At 32.9% G+C, this 25,346-nt stretch overlaps 1 long non-coding RNA gene across 1 annotated transcript; it reads right to left on the bottom strand.

Moving 5' to 3' along the window:
• Positions 1–22,605: 22,605 nt before the first annotated feature.
• LOC149255481 (uncharacterized) lies at positions 22,606–23,326 on the bottom strand. Its single transcript, XR_016266377.1, has 2 exons — positions 23,270–23,326; positions 22,606–22,696 (listed from the first exon to the last, which is right to left on the bottom strand). It is a non-coding gene; the product is annotated as an uncharacterized LOC149255481 (long non-coding RNA).
• Positions 23,327–25,346: the final 2,020 nt, after the last annotated feature.

Here is a 25,346-nt window from a genome sequence, read left to right on the forward strand (position 1 = left end):
CCAACCTCATCATTTTAAAATAATATAACTGTGTTTGGTTATTTGTGTTTTTTTAATTACGTGGGAAATATATAAGAATGAGAGCACATAGTTTATGAGTTACAAAAGTTAGTAATAATTTGTTTGCAACAAATTCTATGATACGATTGCAACATTTGAAAATAGTTATTATTTATATTTGAGATCACATAATTTGATTGCGGTAATAATTTTTTGCAACAAAATCTATGATACACATATCTCCAGGACTTTAATTGAAAATAAATATTATTCATATGTGAGATCACATAATTTGATTGTATATAGAAATTAAAAATATCATGTCCTTAAAAATTAAAAGTATATATGGAAATTTGGAATGTTATAAGTGATATTGGAGATGTTTGCACCAATATCATTTACTCACCCACTTTTGGGCAATAATCATATAAATTGATATCAATCTGGATTGAACACTATTTTCAAAATAGTTGTTGTGTTTCTAATCGAGTGCAATTGGCATTGTGCAGACCATTCATATTTTTTTTTAATGTAAAATAGATTAAATTAGAAATTGAACCGAGAGGTGCAAAGGACTGTTGAAAGCTAAAGAAGCCAAGAATGGGAACTCAGGCAAAAAATTAAAGTGTCGGGTGTGTAGACTGCATGCTACCAATAGTCCCTAGAGGTGGTAAATACATGCTAACTATGAGAGCTTAAAAGGCCATACTAAACTTTGAATTGACAATTCTCCTTATTATGATTTCAACCACTTCTAAACAGTCCATGTGTTATTTGTCTAAATTCAAGAAATGACAAAAGTGAGAAGATGACTTACGGACTTACCCATGGTCCCATGCCATTGATTGGAAGCTTGTAAAGTAGTTCACTTAAGCTAACCAGAAGTTGTTGCATTTCATTCTAATCCTGAAACTATTCAAATCAACAATAAATGTAAACTTATACACTAGCTGAATTATGTAAACAACAATAATTTCCTTTCTTACAGTGCCATGATTCAAAGGTCCAAGAGAATTTTCCAACTATTCTATGACTTAAAAAGTAAGAGAATAAAAACAATAAAAAGTAGTGTTCTTATGGGATTCAATCAAATTACCATCAATGCACCAGACAAAAATTTAACCCAAACCCTTTTGAATTTCAAGGATTGGCCCAAGATAAACAACAAAGAGATGAGATTGAAAATCTCAACCTTATATAAAAGGTTTTCAATTTTGCACATTACTATCAACTTGCACACTTCAATTTGATTGATTCTAAAAAGAATAACTAATAAAACTTTAAAATTCTTTTATTGGTAGCGAAATGCAAACACAATGCTATTTTAACCTAACCATGACTAAGAAACAATATATGTATATATATAACCATGAGATTAAGATCAACAAGGACAATCCTTTCCATGACTAATAAGAAAAGGATAATAAGTTTCACGTATTCATCTTTAAATTCAGAAGACTTGATAAAAAAATATTAAAAAATTATGTATTAATGTTATGTGTATTTCACCCTAAACTGAAGAAAAAGAATTAAAAAGTAAAAGACAATATTTTTTTTCAAAAATAGATTTCAAGGCATAATCTGATGAAGGTTTAAAAAAATAATTCTCAATACCAAATCTTACAACCATAGCATGGGATTAAATCTTGTGATTGATTTCTCTATGCCCAAACAACAAATTAAAAGCGCTCATTTTCATTAGACTAGACTAGACTTGTACACTAAAGCATACAAAAACAATTGTACATTGTGAGCTCATCCAATTGGAGTGCCATATTTTGAGGCCTATGTGCCTTTATTTCACTTGAGGAAAAGAGCACACCAATATTAAAATAACTACACGAATGTTTTTGACTCACGAGATTAGGTGGAAAAAAGCACAAACTTCATAGTAGAATCCCTACCATGGAATTCTCTAGATCTAAGTCAATTAAGTGGTTCACATTTTTGAATCATTTTATGAGGGTTTATGCTTTTAAGTTGTGTTTTAGGGTCTATGGATTAGGTTTTGAATTCGTATATGAGGATTTAGGTTTTTAAGCTGTGTTTAAGATCTCATAGGCTACAATGTAGCCCTTGAGGAATTATTAAATTCTGCTACAATAGAGATCTATTTATATTATTTCCATGCTTAAAGTATAAATGAAGAGCATGACAAGTAATGTGAATTACTACTTTCTATCTTGAAAAAACATCTACATAAGATCATATAATAGAAGCATGACATTAAATGATAAAACCCTAGAAGTATAACAAATAAATGAAACCAAAGTTAAATCTATAGTTAAAAAAAAAAACTCTTTTCTTCAGGTCCCTACACCAAAACAAACAATGAATATGTGAAATTGAAACCTCACCTCAATTTTTCCATTTTTCTACCTAGATTATGCTATAAAGGGAAAGAACTAAAACTTAATAAAATAGTTTTAGAAAGAATAAAATCTTATAAAAATAAAGATATATGAGAACAAAGAAAAATCTATACCTTAAAATTTTCCCTTTTCCTCCAATTTCAAAACATTGACCACTACATAGAAATTATAAATAAAATTTTCACCTCATAAATTTTGCACTTGTTTGTCAAAAATATACTAGAAATGTAAGAACTAAATCTCAAACAAAACCATTTTGTTAGTCAAGCTAATTCAAATCAAGTAATAAATATGGTACGTTATGGTGTGATAGCTTATGATACCTATTCCTTAACTTAGACTAAGAAGCCAAAATTAAAATATGAAATATTTTGTGGATCTAAAAAATGTTCAATTTTTTATTTTTTTATTTTTGTTGTGAAAAAACATTAAAAGAAAAATGGGAACATATGAAAATCAAAGACTTTGATTTGAAATTAGAAAGGTGTAAATCTCAAACCACAACTATCTAGTTATCTAGACACATATATATTAACTTAATCTAGACATTTACATCTTAACTTTGAATTAATAAGGTACAAGTCCTAGATTAACAATCATGAGTGCAAGTTCTAGATTAACCATCATTAGTTCACTGACAAAGATTTGGCCATATCCCAAAAACTTCAATTTTTTTTTTTTAAGAAATAATCCATAAAAAAAAATAGATAGATAAAAACGTCAAAAGGTAACTCTATTTTTATTCTACACCTACATATTTACTATAACATAGTCTAGTAATTCAAGGTTTGAATTAACCAGATTTGTTTACCAATAAAAACATATTTTACAAATTTCCATGTAGCGAAAAGATGAAAGATATGGTTAATTTTTCATTTTTTTTCGGGGATGAATTTCATACAATGGGACAACAGGTCGAGAATAAACTATGTTGACTGTAAATCGTAGAGAAAAAAATCTCATAAGGTAACTAGTTATTTATGAAAGACCCGAAAATCGTAGAGAAAAAAATCTCATAAGGTAACTAGTTATTTATGAAAGACCCGAATTATTAATGTGTCGTAGGAGTTCCTCGCCTTGTTTATGAATCATCCTAACTAGTCTAAGTTATACCATTTAAACTATAATAGTTTTGGTAACTCAGGGAATAATAGTTTTGGTAGCCTAAGGATCTTTCTGACTCATCTAGATAAAAGGATCTAACCAAGTTTAGGTTGGTTTAGTGATTTGATGCACTCTCTAAATCTCCCAAGGAAAAGGATCCATCAAAGTTGTCCAAAATCGAAGTCCGATTTTAGTGATTTGATAAATTACCCATGGAAAAGGATTCAACAAAATTTTCCAAAATGGATGGTTGATTTTGGTGGCCTGAGGTGCTCTCTAAATGGCCTAGGGAGAAGGATCCAACGAAGTTTCCTGAAATGAAAAGCGCACAATAAATCCCCCTAGAATCGCCTATAAGATAATAATAATAATGGTTCGATCGTTGGGTCATATCATTTGTAAGGAGGATCAGACCAAGGTCATGGTAATCATGAATCTTCATGTGTTAGCTACAGTCGAATTGTTGTGCACTACTCTTGGGTCGCTGCAGGAAAGAGGCGGGTGTGACTGTGAGGGGAGGACTAATGCTTATATAAATCCTCTTTATGTTTACACCTTCCTCATCACTCCAAGGAAATGTATATGGTGCCCACCCTCCAGAGAATGGGGCGTAGCCATTCAACAATTGTCCTTCCTGCACTTAGATACATGGCATTATCGTCATGCCCAGTCCTAGTCATCAATCGATCAGCTAAGACCATATATAAACATAAAACATTCAATAAGGTAGATTCAACAATCAATGGCATGGCCTTTAATGCTTCTGCTGCTGTGTCGTCCAAGAATGGTAAATTGACCAACAAAATATAGGTGTTGAGTTTGAAAAGTGGAGAGAATTTAAAGGCTTGGATAGATTACGATGGTGTGAATCAAAGGCTTAATGTATGCTTAGGACCTACTGGTTTGGAAAAACCCTTCTGGCCTGTGTTATTTTCTATAGTTAATTGTCTAATATAACTGTAGAGGATATGTATGTAGGTTTTCTTCGTCCACAGGGCCTTTATCGAGTCTTCAACATGTTATGGGATGCAGTTTCAGTACTAATTGATCCATGAAGGATTTAATTGTTGAGAATCTTCCTTCCATTCATTCCCATTTAGGGAAACGAATGTGGCACCGCGTTATAGCTCTCATGGTTTCTACTGCACTTCTTCCAACAACAACCATAGCCTTCGTGGTCGTGGTCATATCTGGAGGAGAAAGAGAGCACATTGAAGCTTTGGTAGCTTGGATGTGGGCCTCATAGGTTTAGATATAAGGATATCATGCCGGCCAAGAAGGGATTCAAGGAGATGCTAGGGTTTGGCGGTTTTGGGCGAGTTTACCAGGCGTTCCTTCCCACAACAAGCATCAAAGTTGCAGTGAAGCGAATATTCCACGATTTGGGAAGGGTGTGAGGGAGTTTGTGACGAATATTTCGAGCATCAGCAGGATTGAAACTGGAAGCTCGTGCAACTTCATGGCTGGTATATGCGTAAAATAGAGCTTTTGTTGGTCTACCGATTATATGCGCAATGGAAGCCTTGATAAATCGTTGCGGAGGATATCTCTATGCAGGACATTTGAATGGTGAACACCAGAGAACCCGAGCTGTCAGATGTTTTTTCAGAGCAGGTGAGTGAGAGCATCGAGAAAGGTTGGCGAGGGAGAGCATGGAGCAGGTTCAGAGCAGCATTCAAAAACCAACCACATTGTCAAATACCATTGGATGGAGGTTTACAAAATTTAAGGTTGTTGATTCGTCGGAGTGAACAATGTTTGCACATAAAGAGCGCGCAGAGAGAACGCCTTTGGCGTAATTAAACTTTTTCTTAAAATTTATTCACCGTACACTTTCAAAACAAATTGTTCCTCTCTCTCCTGCAAAGTTTGCCTCTGCTTACTGAATTTGACTGACTTGATATCGTCCCACACAATAGCAACGAGTCCGTCAGTCACATGAAAATGATATCCGAAACCCTTCGTTTCAAAAAAAAAAACCTGACACCGACATCTTGGGCTGCGTGTTCTACACAGTAACATGCCTACAGGGCTATGGATTTAGCATGGTAGAGTTAGCATTTTTATGCTCATTATTAATAAATTGTAATGAATTTGATTTGATATATACGTGAATTTTTTCATTTTTAATTTTCTAAATAAATTTTATTTTTGACAAATTTATTAAAAACCCATAATATTAATCATTTTATTAATAATTATAAAAATAGAAAATTTAAAATCAATTTTTAATTTCCAAAAAATCAATTTAATATTTTTTTTTAAACTTTAATAAATTTTATAGATTGATTGAGAAATTTAAGAGGTCAAAACTTTTTTACCATAAACTGATTATCTTTTGGCCAATATACAAATATTTGTCAATTTTAAAACAAAAAAATTTCAAAAATTTTCAATTAAAAATAGGGATTTGTTGGTAAGAAATTCAACTTTTCATTATTTTAATGGTTTTTTAATTATTATTCATTTTCATATATACCATTACAATTAAAAATCTAAATATTGAAATTTAATTGGTTGAAAAAGTGAAATTCAAGTTCTCTCATTAACTGGCTTAAATAATAGTAGTTTAATTTTATTGTTAATATTTATGATAATATCACTCTATGTTAAATTAAATAAAGAAATTTTAATAAATTTATCTGTAATTTATTTCAATTTAAATATATAAATGAAATTAAAAATTAATAATAGATAATGATATTGAAAGAGTGATAATAACAATATCAACTAACTATTAATTCAAATTTAAACAATAAAATTTAATCAACAATAATAACAAGTATCTTACGAAATGCTAAATTAGCAATTGCAATAGATGTTGCAAAGGAAATGCTGTAAGGCATAGATTGGAGAAGAATCGTGATATATAAAAATCCATTATGCAAGTGCATAATTTATCATTAATTTGTCCTCTTGGATAACCACATCACTGCATATTTTGGGAGCTATGGATTTGATATCAAAATCTTTCCCATTTGCAAACTGCTAGACCAATGGATCTACCTCCCTTCATCAAATGGTTGGATTGATAAGCCATAACACTCAAATGCTAAAGACGGAAACTTGCAAACATAAAATGCACAAGAATATTGATTCCTAAAACATCTGTATCTTATGTTTCTGAGCAAATGCCTTTTATAATATTTTACGTAAGATGAGATCTCATTAGTTTTGACAAAGTCATCTTTAACTAAGAAATAATATAAATCAAAATGCATAGTGCTCAAGATTAACCATACCTTTATTATCTTACAACTAACTATTAAGACAAGCTATAAATTATTTCTAGATGTGGCACATCAGTTCTTCACTATTTTAGCGAAAATGACCCCACCTTCTCAACAAGGGGTGGGAAGCTATGTTCAAAAGAAACCTCAGACAATTGTTTGTCCTAAGAAAGAACTCGGCTTTGGTGCCTAACAAGATACGTCATACTCTGGTGCTATAGGTCTAGTAGCGTGTCTTCCTCTAACAACTGCAGGTGGGTGGGAAATGTAAACTTCCTCTTCTAGAATAGGAGGTTCATAGGGCTTGAGATGATTAACATGCAGGTGGGTGGGAAATGTAAACTTCCTCTTCTAGAATAGGAGGTTCATAGGGCTTGAGATGATTAACATTAACCACATTGTGGAGGCAACGCTGGCCAAGCAAATCTAAATGACATGCATTCACACCAACACATTAAAATCACTATTGTTGAATTTCTTTATTTGGAATCTCAATCTGCGAAAATTTATTTATTGGAGATGTGGATATAACCAATCTCAAAGCTTCTGTAACAATCTCTCACTCATCACTCACTGCGATATATATTCACAATTTCCATAACTTGCACACCAAAAAAACACTCTCAATCAGTTACCCTACTGAACAAAGAAACTCGCCAGTATTGATAGAATATCCTCTGTTGTAGCTACCAAGAATTATGAAAGTATGTATGTAGAATGATTATGGAAAGAGACACAGTGCTCTACAATCTGTGTGGTAGAGATCTGCAGATCCTTACAGAGGCAAAATCTATGGTAAGTTATTCAGAGAAAAACTGGCATGGCTTTTGGCATTAAAGAATAATACTTACTTGGATCGGTGAGTACCACAAGTCCAGTGTTGTTGAAGTAGCAATTCCAGTAATTGCGTCCATAGTGTTGGAAGTACAAATTCATTGCAACAACTGCATGTGATACTAGAGTATTGGGGTAATAGCATGGATTTCCATTCTGCAACACTGAGCAGTCTACTCCAGACTGGGAACATGCATAGTTGATATTCACCAGCAAGTCACTCTCATAAGCTAAAGGTTTAGCTATACACCATAGCCTTTTCCCTCCCGCAACCACAACAACAATTCATAGAGTTTTACTCTTCAAAAAACCTTACACAGACATAGATCAGACTGCCATGATAAGAATTTGAACCTGTGATTTGAGTATCCTAGCATGCCTTGCTCCTGCAGAAAAAAGTCCATAGTAATACAATTGAGTTAATGGTCAAAAAAGCCTTGCAGGAACATACCCACCCTATCCTCTGGGTTTCTACCTAGTGACATAGCCCAGGACTAAACAACACTTTACCAATCTGCTTACACCCCAAGGGCAGAGCACCCTGATTCTCGAGGGATACATCAAAAGCAAGCAATTAAGAACAGAAGAATACAAGCCCACTTACCTGCAGCAAACAAGGGGAAGGATGTGAAAAGCCATAACAGAAAGAGGGCTTGCAGCCTGAGCTTGTAAGAAATGCGTGCCATTGTAGAAATACAAGCAACTTTTGACTGGGCTACTCTCTGCTATTTGATGGTCGAAGCAGAAGGATTTACCGGATCTAGTCAGGAAACAACATTTCTAAAACATTCAGGAATAAATGGCAATACCAAAATGAGAAAATATTGTTATTACATTTTGGATTTGTCCATCTGTGAGAGCAGAATCTCCTCTCCACCTTATCCTCTTCCTACTGCTGGACAATACGTTGAGCCTCCAGAAACAGAATAGATTTATGCAAAGCAACTTTGTAGTCAAACTCACCCAACACAAACTGATGATCAATAGACAACATAGTAGCAAGAATTATACACACAAACCTTTCAACAGTAGACCTGTAACCCATTTCTACTGCAATTGATCAATAAATGGCTACAAAAATCTCAAAATTTGAGACTACTACTATTATTCAAAGTCACTTAATATTATTATTGTTATATAAATATCTAAACTCATTTTATAATACTTTAAAGATAACAATTTTCAGATATTATAATCCCTAAATCCTTTCTTCCCATTCTTAATTCAATTAATGATGACTTTTGCAATTGGGAATTAATTTTTTTAGATTTCTCAATACAATTAATGATATGACGAATTGAAACTGAAAAAATTCTCAATAAAAGCAATGACGAGTGGACAGTAGTCCCAAATCATCAAATGCATCTTCAAAATCCCAATATTCATATACAACTACATGCCACTCATGAGCACAAAGAAAATTACAGCAATCTCATAAATCATAATTCTGGCAATGAAAGAAGCTCTTTGCTTTCGATGATAAGGATGTTGGTTGTTTGGGGTTCTTTGGATGAATGGGAGTAGTTTGAGTTTAAAATATCTCATTCAAGGAAATGTAATTGCAATGCGTTCAATGATGGCTCAAATCATTTTACTAGTCAAATCATATACATATTACAATGGTAGGAGGAGGGTAATTATTATTCAATCCCTAAATCCTTTCTTCTCATTCTTAATTCAATTAATGATGAATTGAGTCTTGCAATTGGGAATTAATTTTTTTAGATTTCTCAATACAATTAATGATATGACGAATTGAAACTGAAAAAATTCTCAATAATAGCAATGACGAGTGGACAGTATTGCCAAATCATCAAATGCATCTTCAAAATCCCAATCAATATTCATATACAACTACATGCCACTCGTGAGCACAATGCAAATTACAACAATCTCATAAATCATAATTCTGCCAATGAAAGAAGCTGTTTGCCTTCGATGATAAGGATGTTGGTTGTTTGGGGTTCTTTGGATGAGTGGGAGTAGTTGAGTTTAAAATATCTCATTCAGAGCAATGTAATTGCAATGTGTTTGGTGGTGGCTCAAATCATTTTACTGGTCAAATCATATGCATATTACAATGGCAGGACGAGCGTAATTATTATTCAATCCCTCTTAGACTCAAAGTCACTTAAATATTATTATTGTTATATAAATATCTAACCTCATTTTATAATACTTTAAAGATAACAATTTTAAGATATTATAATCCCTAAATCCTTTCTTCCATTCTTAATTCAATTAATGATGACGTTTGCAATTCGGAATTAAGTTTTTTAGATTTCTCAATACAGCTAATGATATGACTAATTGAAACTGAAAAAATACTCAATAAAAGCAATGACGAGTGGACAGTAGTCCCAAATCATCAAATGCATCTTCAAAATCCAAATCAATATTCATATACAACTACATGTCACTCATGAGCACAATGCAAATTACAGCAATCTCATAAATCATAATTTTGGCAATGAAAGAAGCTCTTTGTCTTTGATGATAAGGATGTTGGTTGTTTGGGGTTCATTGGATGAGTGGGAGTAGTAGAGTTTAAAATATCACATTCAGAGCAATGTAATTGCAATGTGTTCGGTGGTGGCTCAAATCATTTTACTGGTCAAATCATATAGATATTACAATGGTAGGACGAGGGTAATTATTATTCAATCCTTAAATCTTTTCTTCTCATTCTTAATTCAAATAATGATGACTTTTGCAATTGTGAGTTACTTAATTCACATAATGATGACTTTTGCAATTGGGAATTAATTTTTTTTTAGATTTCTCAATAATATGACGAATTGAAACTGAAAAAGTTCTCTATAAAACCAATGACGAGTGGACAATAGTCCCAAATCATCAAATGCATCTTCAAAATCCCAATCAATATTCATATACAACTATATAGTACATACCACTCATGAGCACAATGCAAATTACAGCAATCTCATAAATCATAATTCTGGCAATGAAAGAAGCTCTTTGCCTTTGATGATAAGGATGTTGGTTGTTTTGGGTTCTTTGGATGAGTGGGAGTAGTTGAGTTTAAAATATCTCATTCAGAGCAATGTAATTGCAATGTGTTTGGTGGTGGCTCAAATCATTTTACTCGTCAAATCATATACATATTACAATGGCAGGATGAGGGTAATTATTATTCAATCACTCTTAGACTCAACACCACCTTATCGCAATAAATTTGAAGTTGAGTGAAAAATTGGGGACTACCATTGACCTATTCACCCTTATCTGCACCATTTTGATGACGTTTACAGTTTCTATGTACAGTATTCCCTGATGTGTTCATGAGATCACTACCAGACTAGTAGTTTTTCGGGGAAGATACGCCCAAGCACCGCCATTTTTAGTATAATTTTTAGGAGATATGTTGTATAAATGGCTTAGCGGTTTGAAAAAATCTTGGGGCATTCTTATTATGCAGACTTTAGTGATTTTAATAAATTAGGGATTCTGATTGTGCAGAATTCAGTGATTTTAATAAAAAAAAATTCAAACCTCGGACAAATTTGGAAAAAAACAAAGACAGACATATTTATAGATCCTGGAATCTTCTGATGATGCCATGAATACATCATCTAGGTTGACATGAAGGAGAGAAATTGGAGGAGTGTGGCATTTCAAAACCCCAATACTGTATGAACCAGGGCCTGGTGGTGTCTCGATATGTTTTTGGGCGTGCGTGTTTTAAGGGCACAGTGAAAAATTCAATGGAAGGAAAGTTGACCAAATCTCTTCCAGCCCTGAATCCTGCATATTTAATACTAAAAAGGTGTCATTTAACTAATGTATAAGCTGTTAATGGTGTGGAAACCAACTAAACTTTTTTTATAAAATTACACTCCTGGGAAACATCATACACATTTATATCATGACTATTCAGAATTCTCAAAAAGGGCTAATGTAGACTTTCCAACTTCCCAAGTAAGCTCTAAGCTTAACCAATTCAAAATCATAACACAGAATATAATATCTACTAAAAGTTTAACAAAGAGTATTGGTTGCCTCCAGTCTGAGAAGTATATATATATCTTTATATATATATATCTATATAGATATATATATATATATATATATATATATATATATATATATACATATGATTTCCCACAATATGTATCATACAAGGTCACTAATTGTACGATAAAATTGACAAGTAAATTACAGTGGTTGCCTCCAGTCTGAGAAGTATATATATAGATATGATTTCCCACAATATGTATCATACAAGGTCACTAATTGTACGATAAAATTGACAAGTCAATTACAGGCTTGGAAGTTGATGTCTACTTGTCTATATTGATGATTTTGACCAGACACTGGGCAATATTTTTTAAATGATGCCCGTATTAACAACCTGACTTTATCAAAACAACTGTGTTCAATATTTAAGGATTAAATTTAATTGAAACAACAGTAAGCCAATGCACTTTAAAACTAGGTCCAAGAACACAGCTGAGGCTACCCTCAATAGCCAAACAACTTGAAAAATTACCATGTCTTCCCAATCCAAGCCTTGGATAACTGCGGTCATTATGAATAATACTAATGACAAACATGAGGCTAAACAAATTAATTCAAACAACAGTAACTACCAGATCAACATCTTAACCAGAAAAGGAACTAGGTGTCACTTTTTATAGTTGAAATTCCTCCTAGAGTTTCCTTCATGTATGAAGATTGTTATCTATAGGAATAACAAGAGTATTGACATTAGGTCTCTAAATTTCCAAAGAAACCAAATGATAATTCAAGGATAGCGCCAATGAAAGCAAGAAATGCATAAGTTTATGAAGCATTACAATCAACAATAAGTAGAGGGGTATGATCATAGTACTAGAAGCAGGTGGAAACACAGGGAAAACAACCAATGCAAAAGTTTATGAAGCATTATAGTCAACAATAAACAGATGGATATGCTCAGATGAAAAGAATGTATAAACCCAAACAATATTTTGGCAAATTCAATACTAAAAGCATGAAAATGTGTGAGTAGAGGCAAACATGATAATGTTATCAAAAGAAATGAAAATAGAGAAGCATTGGATCATCTGTCATGCAACCTAAAAATAAATTAACTACAAGAAGAAGGTAATGGACGCGAAAAATAAGTTATGAACAAGATCCCATTTGAATCAAAGTGTCAAAAAGGATTTCATATATATATCTTATGATGTAATTCATATATCTATGCAGTTTAACATTTTTGTGGATGCACTTGCATTGTCAAATCTAGAGTTCTTGTCTCGAAGAAAAAATATAAATATTGTTCAGATCTTGGCACTTAGAGACCTAATGAAACTAAACAATATTGAAAAACATGAGGCTAAACAATTTGATTCAAATAAAAGTTTATAAAAAAGAACTAAACTAGATCAACATCTTAACCAGAAAGATCACTTTGTTTAGTTGAAATTCCTAGGATGTCTGTGAGTGTCTCCAAAAGTGTCAAACTTTAAATGGAGACTTTATAGTTTTCAAGATTTAAGGATTAAATTTAATTGAAACAACAACAATCCAATGCACTTTATAACTAGGTCCAAGAACACATCTAAGGCTACCCTCAACAGCCAAACAACTTGCAAAATTACCATGTCTTCCCAATCCAAACCTAGGATGTCTGTGGTCACTATGAATAACAATAATGACAAACATGAGGCTAAACAAATTAATTCAAACAATAGTAACTACCATATAAACATCTTAACCATAAAAGGAACCAGGATAGCACCAAAGAAAACAAGCAATGTAGAAGTTTATGAAGCATTATAGTCAACAATAAGTAGAGGGGTCTTCTCATAGTACTAGAAGAGGGTGGAAACTAACAGTAGTTTTCCAAGTGCAAATACAATCATGGTATTTCAAGTGTAAAAAAAGTTGTCAAAAAAACAATCAATGATAATTTTGAAGACATACAACAAATTCATTCTGTAGATTTGATTTTTCAAGGATACTAACATACATGTTGATAATTTCTTACAACAACACTAAAAAAAAATAAAAATAAAAATTGGCTTGTTTGAAAGCATACTTTTCAAATATTTGTAACTAAATGCATGCAATAATTCTACAGGTAGTTGCATCTATGGTAAGAGTTAGTTATGTTGCTCGCACAAGGATAAGTGGCAAGAGAGTGACAAGGGGTGCCCAGCTGTGATGCCCTTCGTAAGATGAGGATAGGACAGGTGATGTGAATGTCAACAATGCTCCAAGCAACATTGTTGAGGATGACCATGCGATAGAAGCTGATGTTGTCACACCATCACCCACAGAGCCACCGTCAACAGAAGTACAAGGGGAAATTTCAACTAAAAAGATCAACACTATAAGAGTTTGGAAAAAAGAAGAAATGTTAGTTGCAACTGACGACATAGAGTTTAATGGATATTTAGTTCGGGCATCTGCAAAAAAACATGGTACTCCTCTGTCATCAATACATTATTGGATGAATGGGTTGACTCATACAAAACATAGAGGGCCTCATATAGTTATGAATGAAGAGGAGGAGGCCAAGGTGGTTGAGTGGTGTAGAGAGATGGCCCAATTGGGACAGGGGCTAGAGTTGATACAACTCAAATCCATAGTTGCTCAAATTTGTCAAGGGAGGCCAAACCCATTCAAAGATGGGTTTCCTGGTAAATCATGGTGGTTTGGGTTTAAATAATGCATCCAGACCTTGTATTGCATACAAATAAGGGCCTTGACAGAGATAGAGCGTCAAAATTATGCCCTGCAATTGTATGTAAGTTCTATGAAAATCTTTCTAGTGCTTACGATAAACATTCTTATGGTGCCAACCATATATGGAACTGTGATGAAACATGTTTACAAGAAGGAAGGAATTGTGGCACGCGAGTAATTTCCAAGGGAGGGAGCCGAAACGTGCCAAATATTTTGCTTAAGAGCAGGGAGTGGATAACTATTTTATGTTGTGTCAATGCAATTGGTACTCCAATCCCAGGATTTTATCTATTCAAAGGTAAAAATCAACTGAAAAACTATATACAAAATTGTGAACCAGGTGCATGCATGTATGACTAAATAACTTTTTCAAAATTGGTTTTTTCACTTTTCTGCCTTTGTACCAGGTGGTGTCTCACCTAATAACATGCACCTATTGATATTAGATGGTCATGGAAGCCACGTGGTTGTACAAACAATTGAGGAAGCAAATAATTTGGGCATCAACATATTAATATTGCCCACTCATACCACTCACAGATTGCAACCCCTTGATGTTAGTGTGTTTGGCCCTTTCCAGAACTATTCAGGTCAGAGCATGCTACATGGATGAAAAATAATCCAGGGGTTGAGGTGAAAAGGTTCGAGCTAGCAGAGCTTGCAAGTAAAGTGTTTAAAAGGGCTCTGACACCATCAAACATCGAGGTCAGCTTTAGAATGATAGGAATCTGGCAACTAAATTATGATTCTCTTATGCATGATACTGGTTGTAGCCAAGTGTTTCATATGGATGGTCAAGAAGAAGGGCATGTCCAAACATATGTTGAAGTGAAAGAAATAGATGAACAAGATGATGTGGTTGCAGTTGGTAATATGATTTCCCTCTCTCAAGGACACTTATGTGGTGATGATGATGAACATGTATGTGAAACATAGTATAATCGTGAACAAATTCACAGTAACATGGAGTTCATTCTACCAACTCAAGAACATGAAACTTATGTTATTGATATTGTTAATGACATTGTTGAACATGCAGTTAAAATCACCAATTGACATTGCCAAGCCAAGTAATCCCACCGTCATGGCTGGTAGAAGCCATGATTAATTTAAATGAACATAGTGTCTCAAGAACCAATGAAAAAAGCATGAACATGCCTTCACAACCAACAAAATTGAACAATTAAATTGTTCATTTTTTGTGTGGACAATAGATCAGTGGAAGAAGATGAAGCACATAATGAGGCATTAAATGAAGATAACAATATATTTCAATCAGTTGTCTCGTATGCCTAAAGGGAAGTACCAAGCAATGACATGTATGTGGGAGGGGTGGAGAAGTTACTTGGTTGATTCCTAAAGCTACCAATAGAGAGAGTGTCAATGAAAAAAAATAGAGGAACATCGGGTAGTCTTCGTTTGGGCCGAAGTTCACAGTTACTCACCTCATAAGACTATATAAACCTATTAGTTGAGTTTGAAAAAAAAAGAAATTTGCAATTCAGGGATTAAAATAGAAAAAGAAGGCTCTAACCAAGGAGAAGAAGGCAACAAGGATTGTTGTAGCAAAACATCGAGCAGATGAAAGGTTTGAAAGAGATAAATCAAGGCAAGAGAAGGACCAACAAAAACAAATGGCAAGACAGGAAGAGGAATCAAGAAAGGCTAAACAAATGCTTGAAAAGGAACAAGGGATGACCAATATGGTTAACAATGAGGTAAGCACGGCTAATGAAACCATGATTTTGTCAAACACATTGGACAATATTGCAGATAATACACCATTATTCCAAGACCTCATAAACATTCAAGTGTCTCACTATCAAAATGGGGGTTTACCCACTTGCCTTATTCCTACCAGAGGAGGTATCAATTCTATGTATTCTCATCACACATCTCCACTTAATGTAGGGGTTAGTAGTGCAAATGTGAGGTATGGGTACTCAATTCCTCCATGGTTGGAAGGTGAAAATTGGACTCAATCATATGACAACAATCAACCATTTCCTAATCATCCATTTTTAGGTAGGCCAACCTACTTGGCTGAAGAAGGAAACTCAGGGAGTTTTGGCATTGAAGATTCTCAAGTTCATAAAGAATAAGGGTGTAGTATGTTTTTGGTTGTAACCACATTATGATGTGGATTTTGGATGGATTTTCTCTTTTTCTTGTCACAGAAAGATTTTGGCTTACAACCTAGATTGTTTTATTTCATACTGTGTGTGGAATTGTAACCAAAATCCATTTTAGAAGGAACATCTATAGTCTATTGTAATGTAGAAATCTTACCTGAGATTGCAAATGGGATTTTTTGTTATGCCTCTACACACCAAATGATTTACAACAAATTTACAACTAAGTTGTAAATATGATGACAAACGAGTTAATAATGAAATCTTGAATAAGTCACTTATTTTAATGTGAAAATTCCATAAAATAGTGAATAAAAGTACCTAACCTCACACCACATATGAAACCTCATCCACTGTAAGTTAGCTTAGAAGACAAACAGAGTGCATGTGCAGTGAAGCATCAACAAGCCAAATAAAACATCAACTTGCCAAGAGAATAATTAAATGACAAATGAGTGAATAACGAAATCAACAACCATGAATTGCATTGTTAATTAAATGATAAGGAATCAACAAGCATCAGATGAGTTGTTAATTAAATGACAAACAAGTGAATAATGAAATCTTAAACAAGTCATTTGTTTTAATATGAAAATTCCATAAAATAGTGAACAGTAAAAGTATCTAACCTCACACCTCATATGAAACCTCATTTACTGTAACTTAGAAGACAAACAAAGTGCATGTGTGGTGAAGCATCAACAAGCCAAATAAAACATCAACTTTCGAAGAGAATAATTAAATAACAAATGAGTGAATAAAAAATCAACAAGCATCCAAAGGAGATTCAACAAGTGAAAAAATCTAGTGGAAAAATCCAAAGGATGCTTTTCCACACATTTGTTGATGGAATTTCCCGTTAATGTAAATTAGTATACATAAGCCAAGGAGATTAAAAAAAAATACCTATGGATATAGACTAGCCAAATATGCAACAACATTGGCAATAACTGAATGAGCTAACCCCTTGAGCTTATTTTATGAACAATATTACATTTTTATTCAATAATAAAGTGCAGGAAATGCTTCTCAAAAGCAGAGGCAAGCAAAAATCGTAACAGAGGAACAAACAAGTAAAACAATTACATATTCTAATTGTACATTCATGTTTGATATTATCTTGAATGGGGAATATCGTGCAATAGCTAGATAATGTCCTTGATTAAAAACACATGCATGAAGTTAGTAATCCTTGACTAAAAACACATGCCTAGAGTTATTAATTGGAACTTGTATAAATGTGTTTATGGATCCTTACTTAATAAGCACATTATTTCCTTTTGTTATAGAAGAAGGAATCGGAAAATGAATCTCACAGATTAATGCATTCACTACATTTAAAGTATTTCTCTAAGAAATTCGAATGTGAAATCTCTGCATATTATCGCAGACCCTATTCCAAAAAACACATAAATTGCAGTCCTTCTACTGGCCACTGCATATGTTACTGAGGTCACATTTCACTAAGGCATTTCATCAAAAGTTTGATGAGTTTCATCTATTCTACCATGGTGATCATAACCAGAAAGAATAACATCCTTCTACTGGCTACTGCATATGTTACTGAAACCACATTTCAATCAGGCACTTCATAAAAAAACATAATAATATCCAGCCTCACAAAAGAGAAGGAAATTTTTTTAAGGTACTACAAATTTCTTAAAGAAAAAGGAATAAAAGACTAAAGTATTGCTAACAAAATTGTTGGTTGGATAACATTTTATGAAAAATATTCTTTGTATGAAAAACCTAGTGCAGGAAATGCTTCTCAAAAGTAGAGGCAAGCAAGCAAAAATAGTAACAGAGGAAGAACGTGCATAAAATGCTTCTTAGAAGCAGAGGCAAGAAATAGAGTGTTTTCAACCCTACAAGCAATAATTACAAGCAACACTATATAAGCAACACTACAAGAAGAAATCATAACAAAGTAACAAATAGGTAAAGCAATTACATATTTTCACTATACATCCATGTTTGATATTATCTTGAATGGGGAATATAATGCAATAGCTAGATAGTGTGCTTGACTAAAAACACATGCCTGAAGTTATTAATCCTTGACTAAAAACACATGCCTGCAGTTATTAATTGGAAGTTGTATTAGTGTGTTTATGGATCCTTACCTAATAAGCACATTATTTCCTTTTATTATAGAAGAAGGAATCAAAAAATGAATCTGACAGATTAATGCAGTCAGTGCATTTAAAGTATCTATCTAAGAAGTTTGAATGTGAAATCTATGCATAATATCGTAGACTCTATTCCAAACAATACATAAATTGCAGTCTTTCTATTGACCACTACATATGTTATCGAGACCACATTTCACTAAGGCATTTCATCAAAAGTTTGATGAGTTTCATGTATTCTACCATGGTGAACATAACCAGAAAGCATAACATCCTTCTACTGGCTACTGCATATGTTATTGAAACCACATTTCAATCGGGCATTTCATAAAAAAACATAATAATATCCAGCCTGACAAAAGAGAAGGATTTTTTTTTAAGGTACTACAAATGTCTTAAAGAAAAAGGAATAAAAAACTAAAGTATTGCTAACAAAATTGCTGGTTGGATAACATTTTATGAAAAATATTTCTTCTATGAAAAACCTAGTGTGGGAAATACTTCTTAGAAGTAGAGGTAAGCAAGAAAAAATAGTAACAGGGTAAGAAAGTGCAGGAAATGCTTCTCAGAAGCAGAGGCAAGCAATAGAGAATTTTTAACCCTACAAGAAACACTTACAATCAACACTATATAATAAACATTACAAGAAACACTACAAGCAAGCAAAAATCGTAACAGAGGAACAAACAGGTAAAGCAATTACATCTTTTAATTGTACATTCATGTTTGATATTATCTTGAATGGGGAATATCATGCAATAGCTAGATAATGTCCTTGACTAAAAACACATTCCTGAAGTTATTAATCCTTGACTAAAAACACATGCCTGAAGTTATTAATTGGAAGTTGTATTAGTGTTTTTATCGATCCTTACTTAATAAGCACATTATTTCCTTTTGTTATAGAAGAAGGAATCAAAAAATGAATCTCATAGATTAATGTAGTCACTGCATTTAAAATTATTTGTCTAAGAAGTTCAAATTTGAAATATCTGCATATTATCACAGAATCTATTCTAAACAATACATAAATTGCAGTCCTTCTACTAGCCACTGCATATGTTACCGAGATCACATTTCACTAAGGAATTTCATCAAAAGTTTGATGAGTTTCATCTATTCTACCATGGTGAGCATAACCAGAAAGCATACCATCATTCTACTGGCTACTACATATGTTACTGAAACGACATTTGAATCAGGCATTTCATAAAAAAGACATAATAATATCCAACCTCACAAAAGAGAAGGAAAATATTTTTAAGGAACTACAAATGTCTTAAAGAAAAAGGAATAAAAGACTAAAGTATTGCTAACAAAATTGTTGGCTGGATACATTTTATGAAAATTATTTCTTATATGAAAACCAATGCAGGAAATGATTCTCAGAAGAAATTCCTAGTTATTTATTGTGCTCGTCTCGCATATTCCAATGTGGAATCCCCCATGTTGTCAAATATCGAAAGCAACATTTTAGGGTTTAAAACAAAAAGAATTGATAAATCTTGGAATCAGATAGCGTTCAGGATTTGTTTCCACACCTGAGGGATGCATGCGCTATCATTTTATGGAGCATCACAGATGAAATTATATGTAGTTAATTAACGTTCATTCCAACCCAAACTAAAAGTATTGCTAACAAGTTGTTGGATGGATAAAATTTTAAAACCTAGTGCAGGAAATGCTTCTCAGAAGCAAAGGTAAGCAAGCAAAATCATAACATAGGAAGATCTACAAGAAAGAAGAAATCTTAACAAAGGAAGAAAGTGCAGGAAATGTTTCTCAGAAGCAAAGGCAAGCAACAAAGTGTTTTCAACCCTACAAACAACACTACAAGAAACACTATATAAGCAACACTACAAGCAACAGAAATCGTAACAGAGGAAGAAAATGTAAAAACCATGCAACAAGAGCTAATTTCTCTGCAAATTCAAGTGTTGAAAAACATAATAGTGCAACAATAGCTAAATTCCAAAAATACCAACAACAAATTTAAGTGTTGAAAAACACAGTGGCTGGTAGGATTTAGAATCCCATCGGAGAGCCGTAGAAGCCACCACCATATCTAAATGTCCCCCAGACCTCGCCATACCTCTTTTGCGACATCCACACAAATTCCTTGCAATATAAACTTGAAAACACAAGAAAAAATAACATTTGGGCAAAAGCCTACAAAAAATTACAACATATTCGAAATAAAACCCATGAATTTCCATATTTACCTTCATGGACCTCAAAAATTGCATGTCGACCACCAAACTTGTTAGAATCTCCCACTGTCTCCTTCCCAAATAATAGGCAACGAGGATGAAACAACAACAAAGGTATTTGTAAACCCTTGAGAGTGCATAATGAACAACAACAATGACTTCGTTAAACCCCCCATGAAACAGATAAAGCAACCACACCCTAAACCCTAAACGATAAACAAACCACTACAAACAACAATGCCATGCATGGTAAAGAAACCATACCATAAACCCTAAACGAGAAATGAACCACTACAAACAACCTTGCCCGATGAGAAGCTCCAGAATGGCAGAGAAGGTGAACCAATACTAGAGCCGAGAGGAGCCATCACCGGCGAAGCGCATTACACACACACCAGAACTGAACGAAATAACACAGGGAAATTAAGACATGCCACAAAACACGCAAAGTGAAACCCTAAACAACATATTAGATGGTATATTAAATACACCCACCCACCACAACATGTGGCAGGACCCACTTGACATCTGTCGTATGAAAACACAGATGTCTCCATGTCGGCGGCTTACCTGGATAGGAGGGAACATAGGTAATGGCATCCCTCCCCTAGTGTATTAAAAAGAAATTACAGGCCATGATTTGTGAATAGATTCATCGTACATGGAGCATTGTGGAGAATGAAAGACATTGATTATTGGAATTCATTGTAAAAGAAATGCCCAGTAGATGAGATGACAATGCGAAGGTTAGTTTAATTTTCAGTTTTTTGTGACATAGTATCCATCTTTTAAGCAATCCTGGTTTCATTGACTGTTTCACTGATTTGAATGAAGGAGAGCTCATTCTACCTACATTCAGACATCGAGTAATTCTGTGTGTTTATTTTATTCTGTCCTATTTTTTTTTCTGCAGCTAATAATCCTTCTATTGGTAGAGTTCAAAGAAAAAAATGGATTGGATATAGGTGTATCTTAGGCAAGAATTGGGAAGGGAAAACTGGTGGACAAAACTCGTAGCAATTCTAGAAAATTTGTTTCCGGAACACATCAAAAACTAGATATTGTAATGCAGATTGAATATTAAAATTAGCGCAATACTACAGAAGGGGGGTTTAAGACAATTTATGAGTAAATTGTCTTAACTTGAGACAAAAAAAACTTGTAAATTGTCTTAAATATTGTCTTTAAGCTAGTGTCTCAAATTATTGTCTTAAAAAATTGTCTTTATAAAGAAAATATAGAATATATGTATTATTGTCTCTTAAGAGACAATTCATTTTGTCTTAACTTGAGACAAAAAAAAATCGTAAATTTTCTTAAATATTGTCTTTAAAAGAGTCTCAAATTATCATCTTAAATTTTCTTATTTACAAAGACAATATAGAATACATGTATTATTGTCTCTTAAGAGACAATTCATTTTTGTCTCTCAAGAGACAATAGCTACAATTAAAGACATATTGTCTCTATAGAGACAATATGTCTTTAATCCCAGTTATTGTCTCTCTAGAAACAATAAAAAATTATCTTTAGAAAAAAAATATAAAATGTGAATCTTTTGTTTCTTTAATGACTAAATCATGTTAGGGTGTGATGGAATCGAACCACCAACCTCCTGCTTGCAGGGAAGGTTCTCTTCCATTGAGCTAGCACCCTTTAAAGAAATGTGTTATCTCGATAAGAAAAGATAAAAATCAAACAAAAGGAATGTCATAATGTGTTATCTCAGTAATGTAGCTCAAATAAAAAAGTACCTCCGGTCAATATGGCAATGACATCCAAGTATTGGATTTTCCTCTCTCCAAATCCATGAGCTTTCAAAGCACCAACCTTCAATGCACCCCAGAGTTTGTTGACAACAATAGTAACTAAAGCTTCTTGTTCAATGTCCTCCACAATGATCAAAATGGGATACCTCCCATGGATGGCATCTTCTAATACTGTGATCATGTCTCTTGCATTTGTGATCTTCTTATCAACCAATAGAAGCTTCAATTTACAATAAATAATGATTCAATTCCAGTCCTTGATAAGTAGAATGAAAAAGAAAACACAAACAAATAGATATTTAGCATAACCTATGCTTAGCAATGCTCATCTTTCTTTTTAATCATTAAATCAACACTCAATTTAATAAAAAACCAAAAAAATAACTTAGGGCACAAAATATACAATTTCATACAAACCAACACAACCCAAAATCAACCTCGAGGGTGTATGATATGCATACTAGTAAGATGGAAGTGACTAGGAAATCATTTCACAATTTCATGAGAGAAAGGGTTAAGAACCAAACAGAATTTCTTGGAACCTTGATATAACAGGGTTTCTACCTAGCTAGAACCTTGCAAAACACCAAATTTCCACCTACATTTATGCCACGTTCCAGCAAAACATCAAAGCTCCACCTACATTTATGCCAAGTGTGTATGGTGATGAAATATTGAGGGTTTTATTTAAAAAAGAGTGTGATTTTCAATTATTCTCTCTCACATTACAAGGAAAACAAATGAATAACAACACAACAAAAAAACAAGAAGAAACTTATTTTGCATCAATTACCTTGCAATTCTCATACTCCACGAACATCTTCTCACTGTCTGTCACAAAGTGTGGAGTGTTAGGTCACTATACTAATAGTGTAACCCCTTACTGTTGTTGGTTGCAAGATCCCCCAAGGGCAGTTTTGGGGCTAAAAGCCCAGGTTTAAGTTGAAATATTTTCTTGACTATTAAAAAATTTTACTTTCATCTTATTATTTGAGCACATGTTGTTTATATATTTGACCAAGTTCATGCATTAGAGAACAAACTGGCATTGCAAATACAATGACAAGGATTAGACATCACACCTCAGTTATTTGTTTTCACAAGTTATTTACAACTTGAGTTTTTTATCATGTAACTTAGTTAGCATGATTGTGCCCAAGCTTTCCCTGAAGGTTGAATACTATGTTACTAAGGTGTTCTTTTCTATGGTGATGTTTATTTGTTTATACAGGTCATGTCGCCACATACGGGCCACTATCGCTCAACTGAAGAAAAATTATTCGAGTTTCTTAGTTTTATGGGGAAGAATGGCTTTAACATTGTTGATGTTGAGATATATGTAATATAAATCCTTTATAGTCTTCTTCCTTTTATATTCTAGTGTTCATCGTCTTTCATGTTTTAAACTCTGGATTGTATCTTCTTTTGTTTTCAGAAAAGGAACTCAATATTGATGCTAAGCAGTAGGATTTGAAGAAAGAGGAGAATAGTGAACACTAACACTAGAGTGATAAATGCAAAAAGAGAAAGAAGATAACCATTCTAGTGATACCATTAAAGCCAATATCTTGAATAAGACACACACGTAGAGACTGATGTTCAAGTCTTCATAGTTGGTGAATTCACCTGAAATGACTTGGAAACACAGTGCTAATGTTTTGTAGTGATGAAACAACATTTCGTGTGTAAATTGTAGTCCAATCAATGTTATGTTAGACACTCATACTATAATACTTGACATTTCATATAATATAATTTATGTGGTTGAAATTATTTATAGTTGCATTTGATAAAGTTTAGTATTTTAATTAACATATGTAATTTTGAATTTTCATATTAGATGAATTAATGCACATTGTATGACGTTTTTTTAATTTAGTTACAAAATCATACTAATTAATTTATGTTGATTAATAATGAACACATAAAATCAATCTAAAACTACTAAATTAGTAGTTTATATTGATTAATGATGAACATAAATAAAATGAATATATGACTAAATTAGTTGTTTATAATGATTATTAATGAAAATAAATGAAATGAATATAAACTACTAAATTAGTCATTTATATAATGAATATGAAACTACCCAAAAAAATATAAATGACTACTGCAAATGATTAATTTTTCATTACAAATGAAATCTAAATTTTGGATATATACGACTATTAGTAGCTTATATACAGTATCTTATATCACGACAAAAAATTAGTCATATTTCTTTGGTCATTAATTGGTTTCAAATGGCCACTAAAATTTGCATATATATGATTATTAGTAGCTAATTTACAGTGTCTTATAACACAACCAACATTCTGGTCATATTCCTTTGGTCATTAGTTGGTTTTCTCGGATGATCATATAGTAATATATTTTGTTGTATGTTTGGTAATTAATTGTCGAAATTAATGATTAAATCAATGATTAAATTAATGACCAATTTTATGACTAAATATACTACTACACGATAAAATTGAGACAACCAATTAATGACTAAACTAAAAACAACTAAAAGTTAGCCGCATTATAAGATATTGTAAATTAGCTACTATTGGTCACCGATTGAAAAATAGTCATTTCTATGCAAATTTTAGTTGTTGTTTTAGTAACTAATTAGCCATTTTGTACTAGTTATACCAATGGACACTTAAAATATAGATATATGCAATTCACATTATTGATCTAGAAATTATCCCTAAGATTCTCCACAACATGTCTAGAGAACATGTAAGACTAATGAAAGAAGGAGAATGAAATCCCTTCAAAAGATACACACAATGATTTGGTATATAAGGCTCACCTTGCTATCTTAAATAATTGATCATGGTAATCATGCCCACAAAAATGGCTCCTTCCAAAATATCTGG

The sequence above is a fragment of the Pinus tabuliformis genome, chromosome 7 (genome assembly GCF_031772625.1).
Source record: "Pinus tabuliformis cultivar Carrire ecotype Pingquan chromosome 7, CPIR1, whole genome shotgun sequence".
In the NCBI taxonomy this organism is placed as follows: domain Eukaryota; kingdom Viridiplantae; phylum Streptophyta; class Pinopsida; order Pinales; family Pinaceae; genus Pinus; species Pinus tabuliformis.